Here is a 10,195-nt window from a genome sequence, read left to right as displayed (position 1 = left end):
ACACATTTCAAAGCATTACGTAACCTCCTCTGAAAGTGCTTTCCCTAAGTCTTATACGTATGAGGACGGTTCTCCATCAAGGCCACAGACGATTCGTGCAGAGGTATTTATCTGCCTCTGATGATATCGCTTTCCTAAGCTCAGAAAACGAAAACAAATTCCGCCATCATCCCCGAGGCGCAGGCGATGTTGCCCAGCCGCTGAAGCGTGGCGTGCAGTGTTTGGAAATCCGCTTTTCCTGTTGCTTATGTTCACTACAAACTTTGCTTCGTGTAAGACTACAGTAAAATCATTGCAAATTCTGCTCTGCATAGCACCATAATAAACTCCTGAAAATGTGTCTTAAATCTGCCATTGACCGGCGGATATACGTATCACTATTCGTGTACGTCATCTGTGCAGGGTGTCTTAAAACCTCAGGACGAAATTATGCAGGTATATAGAATGCTAAATTGAGTGCTTTGAGAAAAGAAACTAGTATTCTGACGTTAATATTTCAGACATGACGTCTTAGACTACATCAGTGTGAAGCACGTGTTCATAAACTTCTTATGTTCATGCCATCACCTTGAAAAGCAATGCACAATCATCGGTGATGCGTCCATGGTAGAGTACAGGCAAAAGTTTCGTAATTGGCATCATCTTGTTTGATAGAATTGATCACCGTGTGCAGAAACATAAAATAAACTGAATCGTCCAAAGTACAGAGAACTCACGTTTTACGTGAAGACTTATTAGTAAAACATTGTACCACATTTTAAATAGTTCCCAGAGGTAAAAACGTTTTGCGTAAAGTTTGCGTATAGTTCATTTTTATCTCATACCTTGCAGTGAATGAAATGTAAATAAGATCTCGAAATTTTATTTTATATCGAGAGCAGGACGATATCTCATTTCGTTCTCGAGTTATTCGGTTTTGCATGCAAAGGACGGACCCATTCACGTCCTTGCACATCGCAAATCATGTTGTCATAAGACACGTCAATTCTCATAAACGATTCAAGGTATCGAAAAGAGATTTTTTGCAAATATAGGACGCAATGAGACGCATATATTGTGTGATAAATACTCGCTTACAGCCGCAAAACAGCTAATTCTCTCCAGGAAAATGGCGAGATGGCTCCTTTAAAAGGATACAATCGGTTTCCTTGCCAGTCCTTTCATAATCCGAGCTGGTTCCGTCTCTAATGACCTCGCTGTCGACGGGATTTCAAACTCTAATCTTCCTTTTCATTCCATCTAAGTGATTTGTTGCTATTTCTAACAATTAGTCGGAGAGTAATATCGTAGTACGTTGCACTTCGTAATTAGCAGACGGGAGAGGATCACGTCTTGCTACGTGAGATTTATAGGGTGCGCAGATGAGGTTCCCAACAGCGCGTGTTTGCCACGGAGAAAGGCAGTGCGGGATTTGCTGTGACGTAACTGAACCGCATGCCGTCACACTGAGCTAACAACAAGTAGGGCCGCGCAGCTACTTTTGCGGGGATCTGCAAACAACGGGCGAGCGTTCTTGCAGGCCGCTGCCACGCACAGTGGTTGCGGGGGCGGTGAGCGGCCGTACGGCTGCGCAAACAGGCTGAGCGCACAAAAGGCGGCGATGGAAACAACGCAGCGCAACGGAACGGGCCGGCCCAGTGAGTCTCGTTAGGGGTCCGCTGCTGGCTGCGGCACTTCCGTACAACTAATCGCCGACTGGTGGCCATTAGAGCCGAAAGTGTTACTTCACTCCATGTCCAGGAGTGCGTTCTTTCAGACTCTCTTCTTCAGTTTCATCCTTTGAAGTCAGATAATGGAGCCCCGGGAGTAGACAACATTCCATTAGAACTACTGATGGCCTTGGGAGAGCCAGTCCTGACAAAACTCTACCATCTGGTGAGCAAGATGTACGAGACAGGCGAAATACCCTCAGACTTCAAGAAGAATATAATAATTCCAATCCCAAAGAAAGCAGGTGTTGACAGTTGTGAAAATTACCGAACTATCAGTTTAATAAGTCACAGCTGCAAAATACTAACGCGAATTCTTTACAGGCGAATGCAAAAACTCGTAGAAGCCGACCTCGGGGAAGATCAATTTGGATTCCGTAGAAATATTGGAACACGTGAGGCAATACTGACCTTAAGACGTATCTTAGAAGAAAGATTAAAGAAAGGCAAACCTACGTTTCTAGCATTTGTAGACTTAGAGAAAGCTTTTGACAATGTTGACTGGAATACTCTCTTTCAAATTCTAAAGGTGGCAGGGGTAAAATACAGGGAACGAAAGGCTATTTACAATTTGTACAGAAACCAGATGGCAGTTATAAGAGTCGAAGGGCATGAAAGGGAAGCAGTGGTTGGGAAGGGAGTGAGACAGGGTTGTAGCCTCTCCCCGATGTTATTCAATCTTTATATTGAGCAAGCAGTAAAGGAAACAAAAGAAAAATTCGGTATAGGTATTAAAATCCATGGAGAAGAAATAAAAACTTTAAGGTTCGCCGATGACATTGTAATTCTATCAGAGACAGCAAAGGACTTGGAAGAGCAGTTGAACGGAATGGACAGTGTCTTGAAAGGAGGATATAAGATGAACATCAACAAAAGCAAAACGAGGATAATGGAATGTAGTCGAATTAAGTCGGGTGATGCTGAGGGAATTATATTAGAAAATGGGACACTTAAAGTAGTAAAGGAGTTTTGCTATTTGGGGAGCAAAATAACTGATGATGGTCGAAATAGAGAAGAAAAAAATGGTTCAAATGGCTCTGAGCACTATGGGACTTAACAGCTGTGGTCATCAGTCCCCTAGAACTTATAACTACTTAAACCTAACTAACCTAAGGACATCACACACATCCATGCCCGAGGCAGGATTCGAACCTGCGACCGTAGCGGTCGTTCGGTTCCAGACTGAAGCCTAGAACTGCACGGCCACTCCGACCGGTTCTGCAAATTGCTGTAGGTTCAAATGCTTGTCCATGAACAAGTGTCGGCGTCCGAACCACTCCACAAAACATTATCAATATGGGCTTTCGGAGCTGAAGTCCCACTCGTGCACCCTTGATGACTGCACTTCACAAAGCTTTACGCCTCGCCTGGGCCCGTTAAGACAGACATTGGACTGTTGATGACTGGAAGCAAGTTGCCTGGTCGGACAAATCTCGTTTCAAATTGTATCAAGTGGATAGACGTGTACAGGTATGAAGACAACCTCATGAATCCATGGACTCTGCATGTGAGCAGCGGACTATTCAAGCTGGTGGAGGCTGTGTAATTGTGTGGGGCGTGTGCATATCGGATCCTTGATACGCCTAGATACGACTCTGGCAGGTGGCACGTACGTACGCAACCTGTCTGATCACCTGTATCCATTCATGTCCACTGTGCATCCGACGGACTTGGGCAATTCCAGCAGGACAATGCGACACCACACACGTCCAGAATTGCTACAGAGTGTTTCCAGAACTGTCTCCCGATTTTAAACACCTCCCCTGGCCACCAAACTCACCAGACATGAACATTATTGAGCATTCCGAGCTGCCTTTCAACGTGCTGTTCAGCAGAGATCTCCACACCCTCCCGTACTCTTACGGATTTATGGACAGCCCTGCAGGATTCACGGTATCAGTTCCCTCCAGCACTACTTCAGACATTAGTCGAGTCCGTGCCACGTCGTGTTGCGGCATTTCTGCATACTTGCCAGGACCCTACGTGATATTACACAGGTGTATCAATTTCTTTGGCTCTTCATTGTAGAAACAAGCACCACTGTAAAACAGACATAAGCACATCCTGACCCAGGTTGGTAAGATAAGTATCCTCCATACAAAAGGAATCATACTCTCTGGGAAACCTGTAACTTTGTCTCTGACGAGTGTATCCAAAAACATCTTTATAACTGTTTGTTTATGTAAATTATTCTCGAGGTACGTTATCCACTGAAAATTATGTATAATGTTCAACATGTCTGTGACTCTGCACATATGGATCATAAGAAAACTGTAAATATAATTTCTTCCAAATTTCGTCTCTAACTACAAATAGAAATGATAACTAACTAAAAATTGGGCGTTTTGTATATATTGCAGTAAAATCAACAAAACAGGGCAGAAACTCACACATATAAAACATTACGTAAAAATGGCATAGTAAACAGAGAAAACGCACTTGAAAATAGAAATCATTTCTAGAAACGCTTCGTGTAAAATGTGAATAAAAGAAAATCGTGACTGGTAGCAGAAAAGTTATTTATAAACAAACCCATTGTTTTCAAAGTCGTAGGTTTTCACAGAACCATTTATAATAGGCATAATCAGATTAAAATTTTATAGTTTTAAATGATTTGTTTTCAAAAAGCGAGTAATGTTTATTCATAAAATTCACATTACTTTGAAATATTGCATTACTACAGAAAATGGGAAAGGTGATCAGCGTTATTTTACTAACAACGCCGACGGATAGACTGGAACAACAGACGCAAAACATAAGAAAAGGTACGACATAGCTGAGACATTAATGTACGTGTTGCCGTGTAGCATGGCCAATTAAAGGTGATACGCACGCACGTGCAGTGTGCAAACTTGTCCACACATGCCCTATCATTGCAAAGAATATCGTACGTGTTTCCGTATGGCGTGCCCTATTAAACGGAAACGCCTGTACATGCAGTGTGCAAAACTTGTCTGCACTTGGTCTATTCGGTAGTTTCGAGACATCTACAATCTACATTATTATGAATGAAAAAAGTAAGTTGTATTCAAGTACCTGTTAAAAAAGTAAGAAAATATATCCTCTAGCGTCCACACGTATCAGATATGATACAGTCAGGCAATATTTTTCCTCATTACCAGAAACAATGATTTGATTTGCCAGCAGTATGTATCTCGTATTATACAGTCTGCGGTTCACACTCGTCATTTATTCAAGTTTTTCGCAGTGACAAGAAGGGGGCAGCACTTACGAAACGCACAGTGTCTGCGTGCTAACGAAGATGCCACGTGAAAGAAAGAGTAAAACAGAGAAGTAGAATTAATTACGGGAATAACCACGATAACTATAATCAAATAATTCTAAATACTTATGCCATGTTCTAAGTTTGTGCACGTGTTTACAAGTCTCAGGACACATGTAAATGTACTGTATCAAATTTCATACAATCGGACTGAATGACTACATTTTGCACATTATCAGGCCAGTTATGTTTACATATGTGTGAGTGACGTATAAAAATTCAGTTTGTCTACTACATTTTATTTGCTGTAATTGAGAAAATGAATATTTTCGTAGGCTGTAGATCGAATATTTTAGAATTTAACAGTATTGTAGCCGGACGATGTGGCCCGGCGGTTCTAGCCGCTTCAGTCTGGAACCGCGCGACCGCTACGACCGCAGGTTGGAATCCTGCCTCGGGCATGGATGTGTGTGGTGTCCTTAGGTTAGTTAGGTGTAAGCAGTTCTAAGTATAGGGAACTGATGACCTTATATGTTAAGTCCCATAGCGCTCAGAGCCATTTTTGAACATCCAGTTCTTTCTCTAAAAGTTTCGTTTCAGGTCTCTAGAGGTTATGCCGCCCGAGCAAAAAACGCAACACAAAGAAGGAGTTGTTTGACATAAACGAAAGTTGGTAGGCGTGTTTCTGAAAAGGTGATGTCTATTCAGATTTTGCGTCAGTCGCATAAGAGTGGCGGTTGTTACACCACAAAAGGTTGCAAACCAGGATTGCTTTAAATAAACGCTGTAACGATCGTGAACATTGGTTACCTTTTGAGACTGGACTGGTGATTTAATGTTAGTCAAGAATGCCTTTAAGGCGACGAAGACGCCATTATCAACACCTCAGTGAGTTTGAACGATGTCATGTAATAGGGCTAGGAGAAGCTGGGGATACTGCAGAAAGACTTGTCAGGAATGTAACTACTTTAGATGATTGCTCACAGCGGTGGTCACAAGAATGTACGGTCGCAAGAAAATCGGTCTCCAGATGGCCATGTGGCGCTACCGAGAGGGAAGACCATCGTTTTCGTGGCTCTGGAGTTTCGTACTGTATCTGCAGCAGTAATTAGAGCAGCAGTTGGATCACAGGAACCCAACGAACTGTAGCGTGCATTGCACTGGCACCAAACCACTGTCATTTGATTTGTGACTTCACTGAGCACTATGGGACTTCTGAGGTCATCAGTCCCCTTGAACTTACAACTACTTAAACCTAACTAACCTAAGGACATCACACACATCCATGCCCGAGGCAGGATTCGAACCTGCGACCGTAGCGGTCGAGCGGTGCCAGACTGTAGCGCCTAGAACCGCTCGCCCACTCCGGCCGGCTGACTTCAGTAGTGTCAAGCGAGATTTCACTGGAGGGCAGGATGGAGGTCTGTTGTGTTTTCTCGGTCCTAGTGATGGCCGTGTGTTGGTTAGAAGGAGGCCTGTTGAGTGCCTGCAAACAACCTTTCTGCGTGCTAGACACTCTGGACCTACACCTCGAGGTATGATCTGGGGTGAGATTTCGTATGACAACAGGAGCACTCTGGTGGTTATCCCACGCACCCTGATTGCCTATTTGTACGCCAGTCTGGTGATTCGACCTAGTGTGCTGCCATCCATGAGCAGCATTCCAGTTGCTGTTCTCCAACAGGATAACGCTCGCCCATATACCGCTGTTGTAAACCAATCTAACACATATGCGACATAATCGGATAACGACTCCAACGCCATCGACAAACAGCACAGTCTGCCCTTTATTGACGGATCAGGTGCAACAGGCATGGAACCCCATCCCACAAACTGACATCAGGCACCTGTTCAATAGAAGGCGTGCATGTTTGCATGCTTGCATTCAATATTCTGGCGGTTATACGGATTATTAATGTACCAGCGTTTCACATTTGCAATGGCTTATCTCGCGTTTGCATCAACTGGTGATCTTGCAATGTTAAATACTTAAATATGTTACCTACACGAATGTATTCCCGAAATTTCGTTACTCCGCATTAATATTTTTTGGTACTGGTGTATTTTATTACAAAATGGGTTTTTGATTCAGAATAGCCCCTCGGACTGTGCGGCCCCTCCTGCTGGAGATTCGAGTCCTCCTTCGGGTATGGGTATTCTTAGGATAATTTAGTTTAAGTATTGAGTAGGTTTAGGGACCGATGACATCAGCAGTTTGGTCTCTTATGAATTCACACACATCTGAACTTTTTTTCATTCATAATAAAGAAAATGAATGCTACAAATGTTACAGATATCTTTCTGCCATGTAAATGAAATAATAAAAGGGAAAGGAAATTATGGAAACAGTAATAAATTGAAAACTTAACAATTCATTCAAAGTTTACAATAAAACCACAGAGGAGCTGATTTGCTGCCTGTGTTTGCATCACATGCCTTTACCTCTCTGTGACCCTTGGAAACGAACAACTTAACTTGAAAAATAGACCTGTCCAACCTCAGTTTTCACTCTGTGGCACTGACTATTTCCAGTATTCGAACAGTGGTATGATCATTGGTTACAACATGATTTTTGATTGGAGTTTCAAAAATCTGAGAGAATGAGACAATATTGTTGAGTTTTGTATTATTCAACTCGACATCACTTTTCGATAAAGGCAGAGAACGTGCCTGGAAAGGTTTAATGCGAAAGTCCAAGGAAGTGTTACAATTTTTCAGTCTTTGTTTGGTGTCTACGTTTATTTCTGGAAATAAAAGGGTAAAAAGACCGAAAATCTGTTACTTTGAGCAGTTTTAATAGTCAGGTCAAACTGGAGATTAAAAAAAGAAAACTGGTATAAGCGAAATTGCCATCGCTAACACGTAATGCATCCATGTAACTATTCCACTTCACAATATAAAAGAGAGATAAGAGATACAATACAGACGTATGAGCGCTCTCTGTAATGCCCATGATACTTAGCGGTGTACGTTCTTGTGTAGACTTACACGAAACGCTTCATTCGCGATGGTATGGGTGACCCTCCGACCAACATCGCACGATGTCGGGGAGTTATGTAGCGTCGGCTTGCATGCGCTTCACTCCTAGTTGTGGTTTCAACTCTCTGCCGATAAAAAAAAGCTGAAAGTCTCCTTCTTTTGCTTATGCAAGAGCGAAAGGAATTCTTGGGCTGTACTCGTCGTAGAGGCGAAGTATGACGGGGCCATAAAACTTTATGAATCGTTTACAGTTTTCATAAACATCAATACTCATATCAATATGTGTCATGTATTTCCATGCCTGAGATCTATATCGTAGTACGATCGATCGATCGATTGCTTGAGCCTTGTCCCGCAGTTACGGAGGGTCACCCATCGTTAATCTGATTTGGCATGTTAGTGGTTAAGGGTGACCGGATGCCCTTCCTGCCGCCACCCTGTAGCCCCACAAACCAAAAGTCATCGTCATCATTGAATTTTACATATTACAGTGCTTATATATTAAGTGTTCAGTTACAACTGTCACACACCAACGGCGGTATAATGACCAGTGGATGGATATTCCTGCTGTTTACAGTAAAGCTCGAACAAAAAATGGCTCTGAACACTATGGGACTTAACATCTGTGGTCATCAGTCCCCTAGAACTTAGAACTACTTAAACCTAACTAACCTAAGGACATCACACACATCCATGCCCGAGGCAGGATTCGAACATGCGACCGTAGCAGTCGCGCGGTTCCGGACTGCGCGCCTAGAACCGCTAGACCACCACGGCCGGCAAAGGCTCGAACAGGTTCATTGCATTACACTGTTTACTCTAATACAGTTTAATTGTTCTAGATGTTGTGTGCGGTATGTGTTGGTGAAAGTGTTCGTTGTTCGAGTGAGTGTGTGTTTCGGTACTGCTGTGTGTGTTGGTGTACGAATTGGACTGCTTTCTCCAGAACGGTTGCAGGTCCACAAGCCTGCTATCAAATGAGTGACGGGGATCTCTTCCGGGGGTAAAATATGGCCGAAGTGCTGCTATCACCAGCCGCTCCCTTTTAGTGCTGGAGGAAGGAAGTCCAATAGCTCGGTCACGAACCTGTGCCACGGATTTCAGTTTTAATAGCAGAACGGGAGTATGGTAGCATCACACCTTAGAAACGAACCATCACGCTAGTCACCTTATGTGAATTAGGGAATTGCCGGAAACCTATATCTGGATTGCCAGACGCAGATTCGAACCACTGTCTTCCCGAATACGAGCTCAGAGTTTTAGCTCTGCGCAACCTTGCTCGGTGTGGTACTGCTGGCACTAGCACTTAAGGGTCTGTGGTATGAGAAATTTCTTTTCGGAAACCTAAATTCCACAAATGGATAGTCGATAAAAATAGATGTAGAGTCGATTATTGTAATTACTTCACAGCTTATAACACTAATGAGTATCTGAAGCCAAGTCGCAGGAAAGGACGAGTGACAGTTTTACGAGATCAGTTCCATCTCGAAAACCGGTGTGGGCAGCGGTCCGACAGCAAAGCTCCGTAGCAGGTTCAATCGGTGCCAAGGACTTGCTTTATTACAGTTAACGATGTAAACAAAGGCCGGCGAAGAGGTGGATGGCGTTAGAGAGAGAAGCCCTGCAGGCGCACAGGTTGTTGACCCAGTTGGTCAGGTCACGCTTCCTTCAGCAGCCGTCGTTGCGCAAGACAAGGCCCGGTGTCTTCACCTGGTGTGTGTGAGTGTGTGATCGCAGCTACGCTCATCCTTTATTTCTCTCTTTAGCTCTGAAGATGAGCTACTTTACTCTAATGATTTCTCCCCGTTTGCGGAGGGGTAATTCATTACAGAGCCAATAATCACTATTTTTATAATTTGGTGTGGGATGGATCCTCATTATAAATGTTATCAGTAAACCTGGTCGTTGCCGCTTACAGCTGTGAAAATTCTTATATTTATTGTGATTGCAAATTCCACTGTTACTCATTCTCAGGTATATACCCAAGTTTTGTTATGCAACTTTCAATCGAGACCATACAAATGTTTTTGTTGGTGTTACTTTTATTTGTGTACTGTAGAATTTGGACACCGTTCCTACTCGCTTGAAATTTTGCAAATTGTACCTCCTCTTCAAGAGTGAATCCCTATCAGACAGCGCAAAACTATTTGGGGCGTCATCGTAGTTTCGGACATCTTGTTTGGCCGTCGAAAAATTCCTGAAAATATTACACTTCACACAACAAGTAATTTCGAGTCATAACGGACGACACACACTATACTCTCAACACATTAGACAATGCGTA

Source organism: Schistocerca cancellata, chromosome 5, assembly GCF_023864275.1.
Source record: "Schistocerca cancellata isolate TAMUIC-IGC-003103 chromosome 5, iqSchCanc2.1, whole genome shotgun sequence".
NCBI lineage: Eukaryota > Metazoa > Arthropoda > Insecta > Orthoptera > Acrididae > Schistocerca > Schistocerca cancellata.
This window is presented reverse-complemented; position numbering follows the sequence as displayed.